Below are 26,536 nucleotides of genomic sequence, written 5' to 3'. Positions count from 1 at the left end.
ACATTTCCATATAACATGTTAACGGTTCTTTCATTTCGCGTACCTTTTTGTTTTTTTAATACCATCGGTTTTTGACCTTCCAGCCTCACTTGCAATGCTCACACACGTAACATTGGTATAAGTGTCCGGACGAGATGAGCAAACGTTGTAAGTATGTAGTCATTTTCAGGTGAATGTATTTTCCATAAGTGTGAGGATGCGTCAGCGCGTTATGTAATTCACCTGACAATGTCCATTTCAGGCTCAACAATACTCAGGTAATGTTAGATGCATTTAAATATTTATCATATTTATTTTATTTCATGTCTCTTTTGGATGTAGAAAATCTAAAAAAAATAATTTCAACATGAAAGGTACCAAATGAGAATGAAATGTAAAATATACAATATTAAAAATTGCTCAGAATACTTACTTCATATGTATAGTATAACACGTGTCCTTAAAACTTTGTTATATTAAAGTTGAATGGGCTATAAAACTGCATACCCAGAATTTTTCTAAACATTTTCTGGGGCTACGGCGGCCGAATGAATTATTACATGCAATAATTAATTTGTAGAAGGGCTTGATGTTTCTTGTTCTTTTCTTATAAAAAATATGCAACCTTTTTATAAAATTCCCCTATACGTAAAGAGACAATTTTTTTAAGAGAAGAAACCTCTTTAAATTGACAACTAAAGGCTTGTATGGATTTGACAATTTAGTAATTTCGTATGTATGTAAGTTACAATTAACAATAAGTGAATGCCAAAACCGAGAGGTATTTAGTCAAGAGCCGGTTTTCCGACAACAATTTAAGGGAAAAATTGTGTTTAAGCTTCACTTTCGATTTAATATTTATTTAATCTGACAAGTCATTACACCTGAACCTTTTTACCCTATGATCTCGCACGTGGGAACTGGTCCATAAGTTTTCTTATGTTGGTAGGACTGTAAGACAATAAAGCATATTAGTTATCCGTTTTCAAGCGTTTAAGAGATACTGGACGTCGCAAAGGGCCGGAAATGTGGGCAAACAATTCTTGGATTTTGCATGATGATAACGCGCCATCGCATCGAGCCCAAATTGTGCTGGACTATTTGACCAATCACCAAGTAAATACCATGGTGCAGGCACCATATTCACCTGATATGGCTCGGTGCGAGTTTTTTTGATTTCCAAGTTGAAGTTACCACTTCGTGGAAGTAGATTTCAGTCGATAAAGGAGATCAAAGAGAATGCGACGAAGGCCTACCAGGGGTGCATGGAGGACTGGGTTAAGCGTTGGTACATGTGTGTTGCTTCAGACCGGTCATATTTTGTTTTATTTAAACATTCCCGGTACTTTCTGATCATAGCGTAGATTTGCCTAATTTTTCTATCAGCTCATTCGGTTGCAACAGGTTTGGTACCATACATGTTTTTTCAAAGCTGAAGATGAAACCTGATGGCGTAAGTGACCTGGTGTCGGAGCTTTATTAAATATATTCATAAACCTTCGTCTACGTTATTGTTGTTGTTGTATCAGCATACAAGTCGCCCCCATATCATGATGAATGGAGCGTTTCTGTGGATTACGTTTATTTAAGTAAGCAACGTGGATAGTTTCATTACTGATTAAAAACAAAGTACAACCCAAAAGTAACGAGTAAGAAATAAGTAAATACTCTTCTTTAACAAATCCTTATGAACTTTCACAACTATTGTGAATGGTGCCATAACTTCAAAAGTAACATGTTTTGACACCGCGTTTTTTACAACGGGATGGAGGGAAAGAATTTGTGTAGAATAATTTCTATGTGTTCAATTTTATAAAATTGCTTGGACTGCAACTTTTGAAAATTTGTTTTCTAGAGCAGTACAATAACATATATAAAATCCCTAAATGTTTAGATGGCAGAAGTGTTTGGAACTGCAAAACCTATTTGTTTTTTTAAGCTTTTTTTACCATTTTTCCTTTATTTTCGCCAGTTTAGCTCAGCTTGGCTCCTCTGTGTTTACGATACCTTTTGATATAAAGACAATCCATTTACACTGGAACTTAAATTAAAACGAAGAACACCGAAGAACATTTTGTAAAGCATTTTATTTTATATTACCCAATGATTTCAAACCGAAAAAGAACTGTAAATTATACAAATAATAATAAAATGAATAAAATATAGACAAAACAGTCAGAGCCAACGGCCTTGGTATCCATAATCTTGATACCCCGGTAGAATCGTTCTTTTGTTCTTTGCTGTAATCACCCAGGTTGCCAGGAAATTTATCTAATTGATTGCGCAAATAATGGACACACATATTTGCTTCAACATGTTTGCTTGTGGATAGGCAGTACGATTTATAAAAGTGAATGACGCGTAATTTGAGCATAAACAAAATTTAACATCTTACTATCAAAACTTTTCTAAACCATGGGTTTCAAGTGTGTATATAAAGGGTGATCAGATTGGAGGTACTTTTTCCAATTGAGTTTTTTTGACAGATCACGCGGGTCTACAGTCAAACTAAATACATAATTGTTTTCAGTATTGATTGACATTTCATCATGGAAAAACTTACGCCTCAACGACGTTGACAAATCGAATAATTGTACTACGAATCACGAACACTCAGTGAAAAGTGTTCATCGCGCGCTCAGGTCAACGATGAGGCATTTTTTTCGCTTAAGGGCTACGTCAATGAGCAAAATTGCCGTATTTGGGTTGAAGAGCAAAGGTGTGATATTTCATTTGTAGGGGTACATAGGATATTAGCAGGGCCGTGGAGAGAGTATTCGGGCCCCGAGGGAAACTTGAGATGCGGGCCGCTTCAAATTTTTTTTATTTATCAAAATACGAGTTTTGCAACAGGTTTATGTTATAGTGAGCCTCGAGTCCAGGCCCCTCTGAAAACTCCGGGCCCGGGGGAAAAAGTACCCGATACGTTACCTGTATGCTAAACATAAATAATTTTATGGGGCTACCTCTCACAACTTGTAAGCTTCTTGTTATGGACGCTCTAATCAATTCTGTAGATCAAAGATGGATTAGTGCCAATACCTGTGAAATTGCTGGGCAAACATCATCAAGGCTAAATCTACGTCTGTCCAAGAATATTATAAAATTCAGCAAGCTTCAAATTAGGACCTTGGTAGGGGACGTTGACTTTTAGCAAATCACCCAATGAGACTAGGCGTTTACATGCATGATTTCTGTCGTAGCTGTAGGAATGAGGAGGGGTTAGAAATAATTCAACATCTTTTTTACACATGCCCGGAGCAGGAACTCTAGCCAAAAGCAGGAACCGATATATGTATAAGATCCTACATCTTATGAAATATAGATAATTTATACATTTTAGGTATTAACACCCTTTTACGCTTTGTCCAAAGCTCAGGGTGGTTCAGTTTGGAAGGGAAATATAGCCCAGCCCAGCCCCTGCGGCTCACAACGGACACATTTCGTGGTGTAAGTGGCGTTGCTGTCCCTATGTGCGATGCGGCTGCGAAACCTAACCTAACTAGGTTAGGCCAGAACAGGCTATCACACTGCTTCATATTAGAACGTTCAGAAGTTTTCCTAGATGCAACTTATAATTTTAAATTCTAAGTTACTATATAAAAATGTGTCTTAAATCAATTTTAGCTGCTTTTTTAACGCTTATCAATATTTTACTAAAAATACGTTGACTCTAATTTTCATACTTGCAAAGGCCTTCCTGGCTTAACTAGCTAATTACTTGTAGTTTCAAATTACGTAACAGATCAAGCACAAACTAAGCGTGACAATACATTTTAATATAACGTCAAACCGTTTTGACAGTCCCTGTAGATATTTTATTGAACTAATGCACATATTTTTTTAAACCAGAAATTCTCCGGGATATTAACGAAATTGTCAACACTATCTGTGATTCCTGCCGTACATATTTAAGTAATTATGTAGAGACGGGAAAGAAGGTATGAATAATTGTATCAAAAGAACTTTGACATTCGTTGGTGGAAAATGTTGATGGATCTATGGTAGAATACTCGCTGCACTAGCACAACCACTACGTCTAAATATATCAAATGTACTCATGCACACAATTATGTAGAAAATACAATCCCTTTCACATATGTATGTACATATGCCATTCGTTGAATCTTCCGTCTTTTGCTTTATTGTCACGTGGTTCTGCAATTTCACGCTAATACCACAAAATGCTGATCGATTATGATTGATAGGGATTTGTGCGGTTTGGCGCTCGTGTTGCATACTAAAAAACTGTTTGCTTTTTCTGAGAGATGTTAGTGTTGTGTATGCACATATCTGCTTACCTATATACATATGTATACCTATGTTCAAATGGGCGTTTTGCAATTTAATTGTGTGAATAAAACGATTACTTCAAATTAAAATGTAAATGACCGATTGCGGTAACCGTTACTGGCTGGCGTAGCGGGGTTATGTAATGTAGTATTTCAGGACTAATGCGGTTATTATTTCGATGATGCATGACAAATGCTTTCTTTGTTCTGGAATCTAGAGTAGCTATGTATGTACATATGTAATATGTTGCAGCTAACTGAACTCTGCTTAGAGTGGTTAGACCAGTAGCCGTCGTCGTCGATGACATTTAAGGGTAAACTGAGGAAATGCATTGAATTTGAAGGTAAGTGAGAAGAAGACGGGTCGGGGTGTTGGACGAGTGGATTTAAATGAGCGTGGGGAGAGATGTTTAGTGTCACCACATCATATGCCGTACATTTGTGGCCAATTTGGGCCCAGTACGAGTTCAACCTGTTACAATATCCGGAACGTATTTGTGCTAGAGCAACATGAGGCTCACTTTGCACCTAAATTCTGCAGCCTGCGGTGGATTCAGTTTGATGTTTGTTGATGTGAGAATTAATGGACCTGTTTGATAGATACTCGTATTTGGAGGTCCTCAGTGAGTTGAAAGTTTAGTTGATACGGTTGCTCGTAGATGTTTGTTGGGGTGGCTCCTTTGGTAGAAAGTGATTGCTGAGCATAGTAATTGCTGGCAACAATGTGTACGTAATTCAGTAAATAGTATAAATCCACTAGTCACGTAGAGCGCTAGGAGGTGACTAGATGGTTGCCTTATGGATTTCAAGCGGCCAGCCGATCGCCTGCCCAGCGGTGATTCTTTGTCCTTGCCCAAAGTGCTACCGGCCCCAAGAGCTATGCACCGAATCAACTCGAGGTTTTTTCGACCAAGACTTATCGTAGGTAACATGTATAATATTATAGCTTTTTTATTGAGAACATTGGTGTATAATAAAAATAACAGTGCATGCTTTATTTGAATACGATTTTATTAGCAGCATAGGATAATAACGTAGTTTTTATGCGGAAATCTGCATTATAATGAAATATTTTCTTGAAATATTTGATGACAATTTTTTGAACACTTCCACCTGACGAATGATATGAAATAATTGTTTATACATAATTTAAAAAAAAAAATTAAATTCCAACAAAATGAATGGTTAAAGTACTGAATAGACCACCAAATTTATATATCGGGTGTTTTTTCAGAGCTTGAGAACTTACGGATGATTTTTTTTATTATTAAACGGATGATTTTTTTTATTATAATCTGGTGGATAATTTCATGGCATTTTTTTTAATATGATATCTGGCATATATCCGCCGCGACTACGACTTAGATAGTCCATTTCATCTTGGTGCCTTGATCATTGCAATAAATCGATTGTTAACGCGCGGTATGACAAGTTGTTTAGTTTGGGAATATGATTGGGAGTATATATTTGGTTCGTAAATGTGCAGAAGACCACCATATAGTGCACAACCTTATAAGCACACCAGCTCTTTCGCAAATGCAATATAAAATTTCCAACAAAGCAATATCGTAAAAATATCTAATGACTTTGATAACTACCATGGCGGCTGCCATTGACGACTGGACTTGAGCTTGTGTGCCATTCGATTGGTTCCAAATATTTGAATAGCGGTAGTCCCCAGTTGGCAATGGCAAACCTCCTGATTTCAATGCCCGCTAATGGATGTAAATTCACTGATTTATAATTGATTTAAATAATGTAAAACATTTTTCGGATAAAAATTAAGTAAGTGCATCCTCTGAGAAAATTGCCGTCCATACAAGACATTTGCATATTCTCGTCGAAGACTCTCAGCATTGCCGGAGTGGATTTTGATAAACTATCTAAGGCGAGGCGATTTACCCATCGAAATTCCTTCCCTCACCTAATAACCCATATCTATTTCACATTACTTAATAGTAACATCGCCTGATAGACTTACATACACAGGTATCCATATGTTCAACAGTAATATGTACATATATTTAAAAAAAAAAAAATGCAAATTTTAGTTTTACATATTCGCTATTACTCAAGTTTTTTAGCGGCATACATATAAACACTTACTCAATATTTATATATTTTTTCAATGCATATATTTCAGTATATATAAGTAAGTATGGCAAAGTTACAGTACCTCAAATAATCTGCTCTGCCGCTTTATAACTGCATTTATGTATATCTATCATTTGGCATTTATAGCAAGGAAAAATATTTATGAGATTATGAAAATTGTCATTGGAAATGGCATCACTGCATTTAATTGCTCTTTAATAACATCAAAGTCACAGACAAACACTCAGAGTAGGAAAATTAGTGGGAAGTAAAGAAAATTAGTTAAATAAAAGAAAATGTTTTGTTTCCTTAAAATCGCGATTCTCTGGCTTTTATGGGCGTATTATTTGCTTTAGGGGATATAGAGGGCACCCGCTGTGAAACAAATGCATAAAGATAAGTTCTCTTAGATAATACAAGTAAAGTTTTTGTGGGGATGATAAATTGGAGCAGACTGAGTTGGTGATTTTGCTTATGTGGCATAAGCTAACGTTGCTTTCCTCTTTTATATGTAACATTTACTGCCAATGACTCTGGATAGTCGCATAATTTCTCATGGTCGTCTATGTAGTATCTTCAGAGCGGTTTAATTGCGGGTATCTGAAATTAACGGTAATATATGTACATATATCAGAGTAAGTGAAGCAATAGCCGGCATAAAATTAAATGAAATTTGGTGAGAACGATTTCGCCAATGGCATAGAAGGCACTGACAGCCATAAGAAAAAGTACTCTATTTAATATAGACGCCATTCAAAAGTAAAAAAGGAAATATGTATTTCAGCGCTCTGTGATATTGTGAAGAGTTCGTTTAATGACGGAAGGAAACAGAGTGGAGAAGAGTGGCACAGTCATACATAACTACACTAGAGGACCATAATGCCTTGCTCTTGAATGGCTACAGAGAATCGTTTGCGTCACCAAGGTTTAGTTGAAGTGGTTTTGCTGCTTAAGCAACATTTCTACTTCTTACTTCCTCTTTTCTTTCTTCTGTGGCGCATGAAAGTGTATTGCTTTTGAAATTTAACAGACGCCATTTTTATTATTGCATCTTTGCGGCTCAAACCCCAACCAACTCGCTACTCGCAAATCGCTACCCACCTCTTACTACTTCTTATCATTCGCAGGCGCTTTTACTCACTGTTTTTATTTCATTTCAGTTTATTTTCGTTACAGACGGTTTAGAGACTTGAAAGTCATTGAAGCTGAAAAAACCTTTACAAACGCTCTGAAATGTTTTGCTTTTTGCCTTAATGATGTCGCATTCGAGTAGCAGTAGTCAAGTGTTTGTGTACGGATGCTTATGCCTGATTGGCGCCTAGAACTGCGCTAAGGATATTCTTGTTTCAGCATTGGTTCCAGAAATTTCAAAAGTGCAGTTGTGGCTGGTACCACGAGTACAAGGAATTGCATTTTTAACTACTATACACATATGTACTAGCTATGTGCTTCTTATTTCATTACTCAAACGATGTCGTCGACTAAATGAAAGGCGGCTCTAAGTTTAGGGCAAAACAAACTTTATAAACCCAAATAATGTTTTTCTTAAAATGTTAGAGACAAAGTCAAAGAATGTATACTATTGCAAAATCAATGTTTTATGACATTAACATGGAGCCTTAAACTTCTTTTATGGAAGGAAAATTATTATTATAAAACCAAAATCAGTGCGTCTAGTAGCGTTTGCACTACATTTACATACACAGTGCCTTAATTATAGCACATATACTTATTCAAAAGTTTTGACAATTAATTTGTTTCTTATTTAAATTTGGCAATTTGTTTTATCAAACTATTTCTAATTCTACTAAAATGAAATGGTTAAAAACGCGTTCATTTTCCTGATTTTTTCTGCTCACAATGTTGGGTGTTATCTTCCATACAAAACAATTTCGAGCGTTTGTTGTATGGAGGAAATACTCAAAATCGCTAAAAAATTTTTTTTTTTTTAATTGAAGTAATTTTTGAGCCCTATTTTTTTATACCAAAAATTTATTGGAGTATGACCTGATTAAAATATGATACTTTAAATGTTGATAAAAGTTTGTACCATTTTTTTGTTGGAAAAATTGGTTTTATATGGTTTTTGTAGGAGAATTTTCACAAAAGGATTATGAAAATTAAATAGGAAAAAAAAAACAAATTGAAAGTAAGTCTCTATGCTTTAGTTATTTAATGCGCCGCTATGGTTCGACATTTTTGCTTTTTTTACTCCATGTAAAATATTGATACTCAACAAATTTTTCCACATAACATGTATTTAGCAGCAGTGGAAGGTCAAGTAAAATTGAAAATAGTTGCTGTGCAATGATAAGAAAAAGCAAGTTTGCAATTATAAATAAATGAGCCATGAATTGGTATATAACTTTCCCTGCTTAACCAATAATAGCATTGAAAAGAAGATTTTTGTTGTTAATTGGAAAGTAATTGCAACTAATATCCCAGACAAACGGTGGCGTTAATCGGGATTAACGACTTAATTCGGAATTATCTCAAAAATGAAGTAGTTACACTTGCGGATTGACAAATAGCCTTAATTCTCATAATTTAAGCGGATTAGTGAAATTTATTTTAATATCTATTGTGAATGAAAGATAATGAAACTTTTGTAGGGAAGTACAAGAAAGACTGGATGCAATGCTTCTTTGCACCAACAAATTCGAGATTACATTAAGAGGTTGGATATTGTTTGGATATTTCGGAGCAGTTTGAAAAATTGTAATTTACAATTTTTTTGAAATAAACTATTATTTCTTAGTATCAGGGCAGCGGGTATTAGTATTTGTTGCCTCTGATCAATCTCTTACTGACAAAACTATCCAATAAGGAAATCAGCTGTTCTCTAACCCGCGTAACAACCGTCTATCACATTACATTTTTAATCAGATTCAGCTGCGCTGGTGATCCGGATAAACGCCGCCGTCTGTCTACGCTATAAGACTAAAATATATAATAATAATTTGAATGTACTATAAACTGGAGAAATATAATATACTAATAGTCAAGAAACTTTCTAGTTCAGGACGAAATGAAAAACATTATCTCTTTAGATGAAAATATCTCCTCACTTTTTCTCTTAGTGAGTTGAAAACTTTGGCACCGCTTTTCCCACCATTTTGGTTTTTTGGATTATGACACTCTTGCAATAAATGAGCGATATATACATTTTAACATTAATAATTATTCTATGGCACGACTATATTGATTCTTCTCGTTATTTTTTTTTTATATATACACACCTATACACACCGTTCGCAATTACAAAAAAGACAAAGTTAAGCCGAACCAATCTGTAGTCCGACATATTGGTTCTCTATACGAGTACACATCTAATTTTTTAAGTAATATTTTTTACTAATGCTCATTTCTTAAAAAAATGACATGACAAATATATATAAGAAAAAGCATTAAGAAAGTTTGATCAACTTCGGAGTTTACCCTCTTAAAACCTACATCAGTTCAAGGTGTAAGAAAATATTTTTTTTGTCTCATAAATGTGCAGTTATTTCACGTATATGTAGTTTTATATGCATGAAAATGTGCACCGAAATTCGTAAATATAAATTCGCAAAAGTGAGCGCTATTTAAGAGCAGTCGAATTACAATTTTCAACTAAGCAGACAGGAATGTAAAACCCCATCAGTGGAAGTAGCCATTGCCATAAAACGGGGCAAAAAAGGTTTATAACAAATACTGAACAAATAGCGACTGCACAGAATTACTTTGAAATTTGTTGCACTTAAGTTCAACAATCTATGCAAATGTAATAAACGAATGCTCCTGTTTTTAGTTATACTCGTATATGTTAAAACTTGTACATGAATGTGTGCACTACACATACACAATTATATGTTTTATATCAGAGTATGAGAGTGATTCAAAACGCGCGCTCAGAAGTTTCGATCTTTAAATAAATTTGCCCTGAGTTCGCTGGTGCAGTAAATCTGGCATCTCTCTAAATATTATATTAAGAAATGTTTTCATGTCAACTTCGCTAAAACTCAAAATGTTTTCCAGTCACCTTACAGCATTGATAATACTTTACTTCAATTTGTTCATGAACTCGAGGATCTATGGGTGATCTTTGACTCACATTTTTCTTTCAACAGTCACATTAACTTTATTGTGTCCACTTCTTACTCAATCTTAGGTTTTATGCGGCATAATAGCTCGATGTTCTCGAACCCTTACACTCACAAATTACTTTTTACTTCTTTGTTTGCTCTTGCAACTTTTATCTGGAGGCCTTGCCACCAATTTGCTATTGAGAGTATTGGTCGTGGACAGAAGTTGTTCCATAAATATGCTCTCAGGTAGTTAATATTCTCAAATCCTATCCCTTCCTATCATTCCCGTTTGATTTTAATTAACTTAAAGTCTCTAGAGGGTAGAAGGTCAATACTCTCACTGTCTTTTGTTTTTAGTGTAATTAAAGGAGAAACGGACTGTTCATGCCTATTACGTGCCATTTACTTTCATATTCCTACTAGACCGTTACGCAATACTTATCCATTTCATCATCCTATTCTCCGCGCTTTAAGAGAATTCAATGAGATCTCGAGTTCTATTCCGCTTGACTTTTCGATTTCAAAGAATGAATTTTATAAATTTCTAAACTCTTTTTTACTAATTTATTTAATAATTATAGTAATATAGTTGTAATTTAAGCTCATATTAGATCTAAGTGGTCTGTAAAAACAATAGTTATGTTTAAGACATATAATAAACGAAATAAACGAAATGGGCAATTGCGATGTGTGACTTCAATACTTATATATCTATACTGAGGTTCCCATTTCCACGTCGTACAGAAAGCCTTTGGAACCTCGTGAAAGGTTTAATGCTACTACTACTGTGATATTTTATTGTTTTCTAAAATAAGAGGACAAATTAAGCAAATACAGTTTTTACGTTCTCAGTAATAACGCATCCAGGAGCAAAATTAGGTTTTTCAAGTATAGTTAGTGAATACTGAGTTAAAGGATCCCTTATAATTTTCCTTGTTTTCTTGTTCCCACAGAGCAAGACGCAAGGTTGGGACCATTTTTACATAACGCGACGGCAGTTTCGGGCTGCAAGCCGTGTCGGCACTTTGGTGTTTTTGTAATATGTTTTATATTATATTATTGATATTTATGCCAGTGTTTTTTTTTCTTGCATGTTTTTAAAATCACTCCTTTTTGTATCTTGTGATGTATAATTGGTTCGCTGTTGAGTTCTTTTAAGTTTTTAATAAATGTTTTGTGGAAAAATTCAGCTGCTGAAATCACAAATGGGATTGTTTTTACAGTATTTTGTTTCATATTCGTTTTATTTCTTGAGTTTGTTCACCATATTTTTAATTTTTTTCTAGATATATTCTGTGTATGTTGGTATCATACAGGGTGCTGATTTCTATAAAGTATGTATGTATGTTAATGTTCTTTATTAAAGTAATATCCGGTGTACTGCTCATTATAGTTTTATCGGTGTGTTGTAGCGTCCCAGTAGAGGGTATATTCTTCACTATCTAAGATGTTTGAGAGGGTATATTTGTTATATAGATCTTTGTTTTCTGTTAAATGTTGTTTATTAGCTATTTCTTGATGTATTATTCTTGCAACTTTGTTGTGTCTATGTCTATCTCTGTGCCTACTGGAATTTGGTATCCTGCAGTTAGATGGTCTATTGTTTCTGGGTGTATTTGGCATCTTCGGCAAATTGTGGTTAGTTGTAATCGGGTCTCTTATTATATATTTTTGATAGTTTTTTGTGAGAATTACTTGATCTTAAACGGCGATTATAAATCTTTCCGTTTCAGGATGAAGCTCTTCTCTATGAAGTCAGGTATAACTGTTCATTTTGCCAATATTTGGCTCTTCCATAATGTGTAAGTGTTTGCCATGTAGCTCTTTCTGTGCCCATTACTATGATATTATTATTATATAAAATATGTTCTGTGCGTATATTTGTTTAGCTTCTGTAGTATGTGGACAATCGGGATATTTCTTTGGAAGGTTGAAATAAACATTTTTGAACCACTTTTATGCAAATACACACATATGTATGTATGCATGTGTATAAATGTATGAATACACATTATAAAAACATTTGAAGTTGGTATTCGGTATTTGCAACTGGCCTTCCTTTGTGCGAATGTGTCTCTGAGTCAGTACAAGCACTCCAGGCATTCCAGTTAAACAACCTAAAAATATGCAATTTAAAGTGCATTATGACTTCATATGCTCAACACTAAATTGCTGTTGATTGGAGTTAAGAAAACAAAAGGGTGAGAACCCGCAACAAAGGTAGTAGCAACAACAAGCGAAATATGATGGACTTCGCTATGCGGTAACGGTTTTAGCGACACTGGCAGAGGGAAAACGTTTTTGAGCCGTGCAAATTATGTTGTGTAGATCATCGTTGGCGATACATAAAATTTGCATGTAATTAACATACATTAACCCACTGTGTTTGTGGTAACCGATGTAAAAGCAATGGCTGTAGAAGTTGCGGCGTTGAAATCGTTGTCTGCAACAATTTTACTGGACAGTAGGTGTGCACTATTGAGCACCTTTAACCCTGCCATATCATGTGCACACACTTACGAACATACAAATACATACATATGTAGGTTTTTTGTAAATTCCCACATTTTATTTATAGCAGTGAATTGCCTATTTGTTAATAATTTAATTATGAGAGTTCGTTCGCCGAAGTTTATTGAAAGGTTCCTGTTTAATAAACTTTTACGATTATCGAATGCATTTCGTTTTAAGAATTGGAAACGAACAATCGAAGATTAGTTGGCTTTTATAACGTGCACGTGGGCATATCGATTGTGCAGCTGGTCAATTAACCGACTGCTTCCACGTCAAATGGCCGCACTAAGCCAATTAAGCCACATCAACGCCTGACAGGCTGTGGGAATTCGCTAACTTTTGAGCAGGGTGTGCTTGGGTTTCGGCACCTTTCAGAATTTACTTACCGCAGTCTTTCAATTGACCGACTACTATCAGCAGTTTTCTTACGGTGTTCAGTGTATTAAAAATTCTCACGCGTAATTGGAGCAAGTTCTTTGAAAGCGACTCAGAGTGCGCTAATGCTAATTGCAAGGCAACGTTTGTAATAGTCGTTGAACTAACAACAAAAATACAGTTATTCTTTACTGCTGGTCTTAATTTAAATAACGTTTACGAAATTTTAATTTGCTCGTAAGTCTGAATTCGGCTACTATTAGATCTTTTAAGTACACCATTACACATTCAAGTGACAAATTAAGAAGCAAGTGAAGTTTCGTCAAAAAATTCAAAAATAAAATAAATTTGGCACTTGATTGTCTTCAAAATAGTAGAGCGCTGTTGCCTGTCACTTGTTAAGGCACCTAAAGCAGTTGATGGCTGCTCGGCTGTGATATCAATGCGGCTGACAAATCGCCAAAGAAGGTACCAAAGGCTGCATGCCATAATTTACACAGTGCTCAGTATTCCGGAGCCGATCTTCCTCATTAGGCATTCACCTGCCGCAGCCCAAAGAAATTTACGACTATTTCAAACTTTTCTTTTCCTACAACGGTATGTGCCTGCTTGCTACGTATGACTTTGATATTTTCTCTCGTTTATCTTCAAATAGTTAGTTGACATTTATCGCACAAACTTTGCGCCTATTGTAGAAGTGAGAGAAATTCTTGATTGTTTGGTGGGTATTGACAACACCGTTGCGTGCGCATTGATCGTACGCGTGATCGAGTAGGTGAAACCCCGAATAGTTGGTTCATAGTGGTGAGAGATGGTTGGAAAATAAGTAGGCGTAGGTCAATATGCTATTGTTGATATACTTATACAGATATCGCTCAATCGTTCACTTTTAAGGGCCAAATAATTCGCCGACATCTGTTGGGTTTTTTATTTTTTTTTCACTTGCAACGGCGAACGTAGGAATAGTTGAATAACAGCGGTATGTATTTTTATTTTATGCTCCAATATTATGAGTCCGGAAATTGAGTGTTATTTATTTTTAGTCGGTTGCCGTAAATTCTGATTTATATCATCTGAATTGAGGGCTTGATTATTATAATTCAAAATGACTTCAAATTTACAGCAATATCTACACAGACTTGAAAACTTCCAATTGCATTATAGAGATATCGCTATGCGCTCGAAAATCGGTCCCGATATCTCTGTGGCTTGTTCAACACTTTTAAGAACCAACTTCAACGAACGAGGTAAGGTGTGGCTTATAACCAAGATATGAGGTTTATTTTATAGTAAAAAGACCTTTTTTAAAATAGGAGTGACAATTTTTATTGGCTAAATCAATTTTTTCAATTCACAACGGGTTAAAAGAATGTCGAATAAGTGTTTTAAGCCATCCCCCAGATATTTTTCACCATGAAAGTAAAAACCTATAAGCATGGCTTCTAGATTAAACAGTTATTTAATCACAGCAATGATACCCTAAAAAAACCAAGTTTTTGTAATTTTTTTTTGGTCCATCTACGATTCACTTCTTTCCCGATCCTGTCAGACCATAGTAATAACTCATTTCGGACCGAGCTTCGTGGGCTCTCCTTAAGGGGTTATACGCAGTTTTGACTTTCAAAAAAATTGATTTTTTTATTGCATTTTTGTAATGTACATATATTCAAAAGTATACGCACGAAATTTGAAGTAGATCTAAGCAATACTTTCGGAGTTATACCTAAATATGTAGAGATGCCTCGGCACGTTTTAAGGTAGGTATTGAAATTTTAAACGTGTTTTTTTCAAAACGGCATTTTTCAAGTCGGTGTACACGATATCTCGAAAACGGCTTGTTTGATCGATCAACCGTTTTAACTCAATCTTTAAAGATACATTTTCTAGTAATTAATCGTTCCTTTTGTAAATCTGATACTTATTTTCCATTTTATAATCAATTTACGGCCAAATTTTAACGTAAAAATCGAAATCATTTCTTTTAAAAGCTGCCATTTTGTGAAAATTCACTATTTTGATTAGCCGAACGATTAATTACTAGATAATCTAATATATTAACAAAATTTGTTTGGTTTTTTGATTTCAGATAATCCAATCCTGAGTTACGATGTACACCGTAAATCGTCTTTTTTTAAAGGAGGTTCCAGAAATCGCCTGCAGCGCGCTCTATAATCAACATTTTCATAAATAAAAAATTGTGTTACGTTCTTGAAGGATGCTTTTATAACCGCCAAAAATTTTCAAATTAAAATATTCTGAAGTTTCTTTAGGATAAATCCTTGACAACCCGTCTTTTATTTGCTTCATAACTGCGTATAACCCCTTAATGAGGAGCCATGTTTTTAAACATTTTAATAACATACTTTTTTTTAATTTCGATAAATATAGCTCCGACTAAATTTCGCAATTAGTTTCACCGGAATTAGATTTTTTGACTTTCAAATATTAGTATTGGTAAGCTTACCACGTATAATTGTCGATGCAAAATTTATATAAAGCAGAATGTAACAAAAAAAAAAAATAATATAAAATTTGAATCTGATAACGGTAGATGGGAAAACGATGTGAAGCGATAATCGTCGAAGAACTCGACGAATCTAAGTTCTAATTTAAGTTTATATCAGACGTACGAGTTATGGATACTTTCTTTCAAAAAAAAAACAATGAGTTATAGAATGTTCCAATCCATTTTTCTAATGTAAATTGCACCACCTTTCAAACAACTGCATATTCTATGGAATATTTTTATAAAGAAGAGGTTTTCAATAGGTTTGAAAGGTGTATGAGCGAAGAAATCGTGGGGGTACCAATTAATACACTCACGAAAAAATTATAAGACCAACTAAATTTCATATATTTTTATTATCACTTTAGGGCTAACAACTTATGTTTCTAAAGTTTAAACCTTTAATGAGAATTGTTTTGATAATATCCATAAATGAGAACAAGCAAGAAAATTTAAATCTTTAGAACTAAAAAGTATGCGGCCAATGTTTTTATATTTAAAATAAGCAATTAAATTTCTCTTGGTTAGTTTATAATTTGGATCTTAGTAATTTGTGTTGATTTGATTTAGTTTTTATAATATTTTAATAATTTTTTGACCATTCGTCATTAATCGCAATTCTAAGCGCTACAAAATGTCTTCCATTTTTGAAAACTGATTGAGCAGGTATTGCTCATACATTTCTGATTGGATTATGGTCAGGGCTGCAGGCAGCTCATTCTAAAATTTACGTTTTTTTCGCTGACAAAAACACTTTTGTTGCCTTGGAAGCATGAACAGCTGTGTTGTTATGCTGAAAAATCTACTCCTTATCGAAATTATCATCAAAAAATGAAACAAATACTTCGTACAGAAGTTATAACTCACTATACTTAACATTATTCATTTTTGTAGATATGAAACACAAAGGCGTTTTGCCTTTGACTCTAATGTTTGCCCAAACCATAACAGAACCCCCTCCGAAATTACTAGAGATTCTCTCCGCCTTTTTCTTCCATTAATTATGCCAATACATTTGGGAGCCATCTGGTCTGTCAGATTGAATTTTTTTAGGGTAAAAAAAATCGATTTTGGTTTATTTGAGAAAATGAATGTACATAATCTCAAGAATGTTGTGTCCAAATTTTAAGTCAATCGGTGCAAAACTCACAAAGTTAGAGCATTATAACCGTTGGCCGCTCCGACTCGGCTACCTGCTATGGTCGAACTTTAAATCGATTTTCTGGAAAACGACGTTTTTCAAGTCGGTGGACACTTTTTCTCTGAATCTACTCGGCCGATCTTCCTGAAATTTTGTACACACTTTCTCTACATAATTACCGAGGTAACCCTGGGAGGTTTTTTTGTTTTTTCAATTTTTGTTTATTTTACAATAAACAATATTATGCGATTTATCGTCTAAAAATCGAACTTCTACTTCAAATGTTAAAAAAAATTGAAAAAAAAATGTTGTTTAATAAAAACTCGGCAGGGTTACCTCGGACAATTAATTACCTAATGAAAACTCTTTGATTTTTTGATTTCAGATGATCCAATGCTGAGAAAAACTGTCCACGGCAAATTGCCTTTTTTTCGAGACGTCTGCGTAGATCAGCTGTCAACGGCGCAATTTTGTATATTTTCTTGTGAAACTTTTTGAAAATATTTTTGAAATATGAGTTTACAGTATACTAATTGGATAAATAAATTTACATGAATCATCTTTCCAAAAAAAATTCTTAAATAAGTGCATATTTTTAGTGGAAAAAAATGTATCATCTAGAATGAGGTAGGCTTTGACATACCCATTGTGAATTGAATGTTAAATATATCGCACCCTAAATACAAAAGGGTCACAACTCAAAATGTTCTTTCTGCTCAAATATGAACGAGACGTTATCAATAAAACGGTCCGCGGTGACATATGGCAAAAATAAATTTTTTGTTTTTTGGTAGGACTGTTATAAGCTTACATGGCAAATTTCAGCGTCATATGTCACATAGTTTGTTTTTTGTGCTACTGTAAACAAGTCAAGCTCGAGTGTGGAAAATTTTGAGTTGTGACCCTTTTGTACTAACATCGCAATTCGTGACATTAAATAAGTGAAATATTAATTATTAATTTATATAATAATGCAATAATGCAATGATAGCAACGTTTGCGGATGATACTGTATTAATTGCATCCAACAATGACGAAAAACTGGCGACCTTTACACTTCAAAAATTAATAAACAATACAGTAAATTGGTTTGATGAAAAAGCCATCAAAATATAATCTTACCTTAAAAAACAACAAAATAAAAATCTGCCCAGCAGCAAAATATCTTGGAATAACTATTGACGAAAAACTAACATGGAAACAGCATATCACTAACAAGATAAATCAAATTAAGAATAAGTACCGGCAATTAAGTTGGCTAATCGGACGAGCATCAAAACTATCACTTTATAATAAGGTGACTATATACAAAACAATTATTACTCCTATCTGGAAATACGGAATAGAAATATGGGGAACGGCTAAAAACACAAATCTTCAGCTCATACAGCGAACACAATCCAAAATATTACGAAATATAACAAATGCTGGTTGGTTTATTTCCAATGAAGCCATACATCGTGAATTAAACATAGACACTATCCAAGAAAAAATCGCAAAATGTAGCACTAAGCATATCCAGCGACTGTCAGTCCACCAAAACGAACAAATGCGTAAAATAGTACCGGCAGAAAATATCAAACGAAGATTAAAGCGACTCACACCGACTGATCTAACTAATTACTGAACAAAAAAAAATAAAATAAAATAGTAATTATTATAACAGATTCTTCTTACATTGCTAAAAGAACATAATAGACCCTAATTGAACAAAAATTACATATTGTTAATATATAATACGGCGGCCGCCGTAGCCGAATGGATTAGTGCGTGACTACCATTCCGAATTCACAGAGAGAACATTGGTTCGAATCTCGGTAAAACCAAATTAATAAAAACATTTTTCTAATAGCGGTCGCCCCTCGGCAGGCAATGGGAGCCCCTGAGAGTATTTCTGCCATGAAAAAGCTCTTCATAAAAATATCTGCCGTTCGGAGACGGCTTGAAACTGTAGGTCCCTCCATTTGTGGAACAACATCAAGACGCATACCAAGAATAGGAGGAGGGGCTCGGCCAAACACCCAAAAAGGGGGTACGCGCCAATTATATATATATATAATATATAACAGACTGTAATAAATAAAGGGGAGATATAAAAAAAAATTTATTTCTATCTGTTGCCAGACAAGTATTATAAAATCGTCTTAAGTATTGTCTGGGTATGAGGTACTTTGCATAAAGCATAGATTTAAAGATACATATATGTGTTTCACCTAACAAATAATTCGTATTTAAAAACCATCCATAAAATAAAAACAAATCATGTATGATTTGGGATAAATAACTAGAATTAAAAATAGGGAGTCTCGAAACTAATTTAAGAACAATACTTCCATAGAGTTTTTTATTCAGAATCCACAGTAGAATACTTCAGTCGCCAGTCGTGGAGAAAAAATTTAACCCGCTCTTATGTACATACAAGGTGAAGCCCAAAATAAACAAGACTGAGCTACACAAGACACGACATGAGTTTTGGTCTGCTAACTTCGAGTTTATTTATTCAAAATAGTCCCCTCTGGCCTCGATTCACTATTTTGCACGTTCTAAAAACTTTTCGAAAGAGTGTCATTGTCCAGAATGTCCTTCAGAATGTCAGTACAAACCTTTGGATGGACTCTACGGACGCAAAACGTTTTCCTTTCATGGCCAAATGCAATTTTCCGAATAGGTAGAAGTCACAGGGAGCCATATCAGGCGAATACGGTGAGTAATTGATGGTTAAAATGCGATTGCTAGTCAAAAAATCAGTCACAAGAGTGGACCGATGAGATGGAGCAGTATCATGCAATAAGCGCCAGATAGGAAGACCTCCTTCAGGGTATCCAGGGCGAATTCGACGAATGCGATGCAACAAACGCTTCAAAACGCCAAGATAGAAAATTAGCATCGACTTGATTTTTGACTTCTGCAAACGCGATTTTTTGGGTCGTGTTTCGTCTGGGGCCTGAGTTTTACCTTGGGGGCCTGATTTTTGATTACTGATAAAACAACGTGTGATATTAGCTCTTTGTTCGAAACTCATTTTTGTACCGATGACACAAACATACCGACACTTTAGACGCAGTAACTTTGCTTCCACTGAACCGAATATCACCAAGCTTTCACTCGAAGTCAGCTAGGGATGTAACTTCCAACGCAGTAACTCATTAGAAAGTTAGCGCCATCAAAAACCTTTTTATGACGCAAGTCTTGTATTCACCTTGTATGTACTCGTATATTAAAATTGTATCTAAATGTATTTAAAACTGCATTTGTTACACACATATTTTTAAAACAATTAAAACATCGCCTTCGGTGTTAAAAGTATTCGCTTCCAAGCCACGCTTGCAACTCATTTTGTTGGGTTGTGTCTACATTCATATAAAGTGCGAATGCGTGTGTATGCAATAAGTATAAACAAAATAGGTAAAAAAGAAAATAAAGCCATCTATATTACATATATACACATTAATGTAACACACATACATACATACTTGACGTACATCCATATATACTTTGTACCTACGTATATTTGTGTGGTCCGTTGTTTACGGTCTGCTAACCAAATGAATGCCGAGCAGGAATCACAGAAATCAACCAGCCGCATAAAAAGTAAATGCAAAGGTAACAAAAACAAACAAACAAAAAAAAAATGAACTATGAAAACAAATTATACAAAGCTAAAATAAAATAAAATAAAGTCATTTTGCAACAATATGCAGGTGTGCAGTGACCATTTTGGAATCACTACACCAGGTTACGCCCCGGCTAAATGGGGCAATGCAGCGATTGTATGAAAATAGTTCAAGCAGGTGAAGCAGAGGAAGAAACCAGAAGCTAATGAGGATGGTGGTGGTATGGACAAAAAGTTAATTATTATGTTGCATGTGTTGAAGCAGTGTTGCCTTTGTCGCCGCATTGTGGCATAATGGGATCGAGTGGGACACTTGACAAGGCTGTTGCATGACATACCATATACACAGGCATAGGTATGTACGATAATACTTATATGAATATATATAAGTACATATGTACATAATTAAACGGGAAGTTGTGATGAAATTTTATCAATTTGCCATACACAAATGCATATTTATACAGGCGGCTAGTTACATATATACATATGTATGTATCGTTTTTATAAAAGTATTTATAAACCATTTTGTAAGCATCTGCCAATCACAGCTTTTGTAACTAGATGTAGATGAATATCAGTGTTGGCTATTTACTTCGCTTACAGCCATCTGTGTAAGTATAAAGCCCATATGATTGCTATCATTCTACAATCATAGTTTTGGAATTAAAAATTCAATTATTATTTATGAAATGTATTTTTTGTTCACTGCACCGCATTTCCGCCTTTCCGCATTTTTTAAACAGTTTCGTTGAAACGCCCCTTTTTCACGCAAGTTATCTGTTACTTTAAATTTAATTGCAGATACGTTTTGTATCCTAGAAAACGAATTTGAATAAATGAACGAAAACAGCAAGCGAAATGCTAGTGAAAAGGCAGGCTGAGAGGAAAGGAATTTAACAGAAGTTTTCACTAATATATGAAAATTAAATATTCTCTTTTTCAAGTTCATTATGCAAATCCATTTCAAAAAATAAAAATTAAAATTGGATGAGACAAAGCAAAGCTGTGGAAATTTAAATATCTTAGATTCCACCTAAAATAAAAATAACAAAGCAAGTTAAATATGTATAGAAAGAAATGGTTACGATCAAACCACGAAAGGACTAATGGCTGAAATGTTGACGAATGTAGCTACCGGCAGATGACGAGCAACAGAACATGCACATTTTTTTTTAAATTATGGATTGAATCTTTGCCCCATTATACCTGCCATCACAACATTGAATAAATGGAGGTGTAATATATAAGTATATAAGAATGTATAAAAAAACCAAAATAAATTTGGATGCAAAAACTTTACTCAAATCTAGATTTAAGGACGAACGAAGGCTCTAGATGAAAAAATAAATAAATTTTGCGCCGAAAAGGCAAAGCAAAAGTTTTTAGAAAGAAAATAGCTACAAGCTTCCCAAAAATTTACCGCATGCCTCGCAGCAACTGCCACTCCCACCTTTCTAAAAATCAGTGCTCATCGTCCCCATCGCTGATTACATTCCTCCCCTGCTTTCGACCAACTGAGAAATGAAATTAAGTATTTACTTATGTAAAAGTCGCCGGAATCATAACGAGCGGTTTTCGTTGAGACTTTAGCGGTCATTCTTCATTTCGGTTTGTTAATTGAATTCGCTGACGCGTTTCAGCTGTTTGTTTTTCGCGAAGCATTGATTTAATACGCTTGTATTGGCTTTCAGAATATTTGATTTGCCGTGGAAAGTGTGTACAAATGTACGTAATTCGGCAGATGTTATGGATTTAATTAATGTCGGAAAATAATGCATTCACCGCCATTTTGATTTATTTAATTTTATTGATTTAACGACTTATTATATTAGAATTTTTGCCAAACAACACCGAATACTAATGGACTAGTTGAGTAAGCAAGAATCCTTACTTAATTTTATTATTATATGTAGATAGTTTCGAGAGAATGGACCGTAGTTATAGCTCAATGTTAAAGCACGTTTTAGGTCAAACCAACTAACTTAAAACCAGTTTTAAAATTTTGTCAATCATAGATTTTTTTCTCCTTTGTTCCCTCCACTCGGGAGCATAGAGCCTCGACAAAACTCATTCTTGCGTTGGTTTCGTTAATCGACTTTGCTTTCTGGCAGAGTAGGTGATTAGCCTGCCGCTCAATCATAGATATATGTATCTGTAAAACTGTTGTAGTTTCTAGCTAAAATTAGAGGGAACAGATTTAAGATAAAAAGAAATATAATATTGGGAGGTTGAATTAGTTTTAAAGGTTTTTTTCGAAGATTTGGGGCTTTATTGTGAAAAAACGGTACAAAATATTTTATTTAAAGTATTGGCCATCACTAGCTACAACTTTCGCCCATCTTTCGGGCAATTTCCGGATGCCGTTTCTCCAAAATTCTGACCGCTGCTTGGCTATCCATGACTCAACCCATATTTTGGTAGCCTCGTACGAGGAGGACCGCTGGTCCGCCAAATCGAGACTCATATGCCGGAACAAATGATAATCGGAGGGAGCTATGTCTGGACTATACGGCAGGTGGGGTAACACTTCCCAGCCAAGCGTTCCAAGGTATTTTTTGACAGGTTGAGCAACATGCGGCCGAGCGTTGTCATGTTGCAAAATAACCTTGTCGTACCTTTTTACCGTTTCCGGCCGTTTTTCTTTCAATGCCCGGCTTAATCGCATCAATTGCAGTCGGTAACGATCCCCCGTGATTGTTTCGCCCGGTTGGAGCAGCTCAAAATATACGACGCCGACCTGATCCCACCAAATGCAGAGCATGATTTTCTTGCCGTGAATATTCTGCTTGGCCGTCGATGTTGATGCGTGGCCGGGCAAACCCCATGATTTTTTGCGTTTTGGGTTATCGTAGTGGATCCATTTTTCGTCGCCAGTCACCACCCGATGCAAAAAACCCTTCCGATTTTGTCGCTCGATCAGCAATTCGCACGTAAAAAGTCGCCGTTCGACGTCGCGCAGCTTCAACTCGTACGGGACCCAATGTCCTTGCTTTTGGATCATTCCCATCGCTTTTAGACGCTTGCAAACGGTTGATTTATCAACGCCCAATGATTCAGCAAGCTCTTCTTGGGTATGGCACGAGTCCTCGTTTACCAATTCCCCCAATTCCGCGTCCTCGAACTTTTTGGGCTGGCCAAGACGCTCCTTGTCTTCGGTGTGAAAATCACCACTTTTGAATCGTCGAAACCAGTACTCACATGTTGAAATCGACGGAGTATGGTCTGGGTAAGCCTCCTGCAGCAATTCACGGGCTTGGGCTGTATTTTTTTTCAAATTGAAGCAGAAAAGCAAAGCTTCCCGCAAATTGCGTTTCGACGGCACGAAAGTTGACATACTCGGAGCACGAAAACACTGCGTTGTTTATACTTCAGCGAAATGACAGATACTGATAAACAAAGCCTAGGGATGAGGCTTTGTCATGAATATATATTCAGTATTGCCAACGCGATAAAGTGATAAATAGCGCTATCTGTGTGTCACCTTTAAAACTAATTCAACCTCCCAATAATTAGTTTACCCTGTGTTTGTTATAAAGGTATGTTTTCCACATCATCCAAAATCGCAATATATCGTAGTACCATATTCTCTGATTTGGCGGTCGCCATAACCGAATGGGTTGGTGCGCGACTGCGTACGTTCGAATTTCCGTGAAACACCAAAACGCAAACATCCGAGTGTATTTCTGCATGAAAAAGTTCCTCATAAAAATATCTGTCGTTCGGAGTCGACGACGGATTAATTAAGCTTCTACGTTTCCTTGAGGGTACCTGTGGAATGGGTTTTAGATTAAACGGAATATTGAATTTCAATAAAAATAATCTTTACCTTAGCAAGATGGAGCTCATGTAGTATTGATCAAGTAGCCGTGTCTGTGGAGTGGTGGAATTTCTGGGCTCAGAACGAAAAAGCATAAACTCCTGACACAAAGTGAGGTGGGTAAACAAGGATCTTGTTTGCGCGTCAGGAAGGAACTTGATGCATTTATTTTGCCTAATTTCGGCAATAAAGGCATTGGGAAAGTGAGCCAGAAAGGGCCTCCCGGAAGGCTTTAGAGCAAATGAGGATGAGGTGGCCTCGCTGCTAAGATTAATTCTTGATGAGAAATGTAACACAATAGGTATCGACGTGAATTCCCACCACAGCTGCTAAGGAAGTTCTGTCATTAATGCAAGAGGTGAATCACTTCTTTATTTTGAACGAATATTTTCACCGTCGTGACGGATTAATGTGCACCCTCGCTTGGTGCGAGCGGGACATTTTCCGCTCACATTCCATGAAACTTAAGGCCATTGGACTGTTGCAGTGTGTTCCAAGCGGAGGTATTCGCAATACAATGAGCAACAGGATCCGCATCCTCTTGACTAACTGTGGTCTGCTCCTGGAAAGATAGGCCAACTGGCCACGGGTAGATCGGTGGATTTCTAATGCTGTAAATTATTAAAATGTATTAATTTATTAAATTAAAATGTATGTTATATTGAAAATTACCACTTTCCTGGTTACCATTATTTGCTTTTTAACGTTACAATATTGCCAGCGCATCTGCCATTGCCAACATAACTTAAATTTAAATAAAACGAGGTTATATACATATACAATATTTGATCAAGATTAAAGCTTGTGATAGCCAAATAAATCAAGGCTACTATTTGCTCATCCAACATCTTTTTAATAATGGAAACGTGCTAATGAAAGATATATGTGTCGATTTGTCAGTAGCAAAAATAAATCTTCTTTGGGGCTTGATATATTTGGCTATATTTCGCATCCTGTTTGTACCTTCCATTATTGAAATTATCAGATGTGCAGCTTCCGTATATTCACAAGGGTTTTTTGTGCACAATGAGCGAACTAATCCGACGTCAGAAAATCAGGCCTTGGTGAGGATAGAATTATCATTTCAAATTACATAGCAAACATTTAACCATCCTCGGGTTGAAAACAATATTATTATTTATAGTTTCTCATTTCGTTTTGGAAGTTGCAATCTAATCAATCCCCTTTTTTTGCATTTGCAAAATTCGCAAAAGTTGATTTGAAAAGGAAAGGCATGGAATGTACCTATACGTATATATTAAACATACTCATACGATTATATAGGGTGGTCTATACAGAAACTGTTTTTAATTTGAAAAACGAGCAGAAATCTAATTTATTGGTTTATTCGAAAGAGCAAACGCTCCCTCTATTTATGGAACTCGTTTTTATTTATGTGGCCGCTTCGAATGCCTTCGCGGCAACCCACAAAAAAAAAATCTAACGACGTGGAGGTGGACAATTAACATCGCCGAGATGGGGATTACTATTACCGAATTTGGCGTGTAAACGATCGATTGTGGCATGGACTATGGGACACGACGTCTTAAATTTCGGGCTCTGACTTCTCAACGATCATGTGAGCGTTTTCCGCCAGATCGGCGGTCCCATGAGAATGCGCTTCTTCAGAAAGGCTGATTTTAGCTTATATTCAATAAACGCACTCTTTGGGCAACACACCACCGACCGTAGGAATTTTGCAGCATTTTCAGGTGTAAAGCAATTCATTTCGTTTCGCAGAGATATGATACAAACTTTCATTACGATTTCCAGTGGGAAAGAGTAACCGCTGTTAAAATACCATATTATAAAAAAACACTATATGGGCCAACATTGTTTAAAATTTTTGTAATTTACCATACTGTAAATGCAGCAATGTTGTAAAAATTAGGCGAATGCAAAACGAAATAAGTACTGGGAAAATTCCGTATTAAATTCTCTTGCCCACTACAATTTACCATGTACTTTGTAGCGTGTTAACCCTGAATAGAACAGGTTGAATATATATCTAGTAAAGTAATTTTTCGCTTTACAAGCCTTTTTCTATATTCAATAACGCATGAAATTTGAGACCTGTCACTAGTGATTCATCGAAATCCGTTTTCTTTTTGTGAGAAAATTTGTTTAATGTTTTT

General features: G+C 35.4%; 1 long non-coding RNA gene across 3 annotated transcripts; it reads right to left on the bottom strand.

The window, feature by feature from the left end:
• Positions 1–436: 436 nt before the first annotated feature.
• Positions 437–26,536, bottom strand: LOC128859861 (uncharacterized). 3 transcript variants are annotated; one of them, XR_008454201.1, is made up of 5 exons: positions 25,365–26,536; positions 25,074–25,145; positions 24,411–25,012; positions 24,103–24,352; positions 437–508 (listed from the first exon to the last, which is right to left on the bottom strand). It is a non-coding gene; the product is annotated as an uncharacterized LOC128859861 (long non-coding RNA). The 3 variants fall into 3 exon arrangements; XR_008454199.1 differs by lacking the exon at positions 437–508 and adding an exon at positions 22,413–22,760; XR_008454200.1 differs by lacking the exon at positions 437–508 and adding an exon at positions 22,413–22,744.

Source organism: Anastrepha ludens, chromosome 4 (assembly GCF_028408465.1).
Source record: "Anastrepha ludens isolate Willacy chromosome 4, idAnaLude1.1, whole genome shotgun sequence".
Taxonomy (NCBI): domain Eukaryota; kingdom Metazoa; phylum Arthropoda; class Insecta; order Diptera; family Tephritidae; genus Anastrepha; species Anastrepha ludens.
The sequence above is the reverse complement of the archived record's forward strand: the minus strand, read 5'-3'. Positions and strand labels throughout refer to the sequence as shown.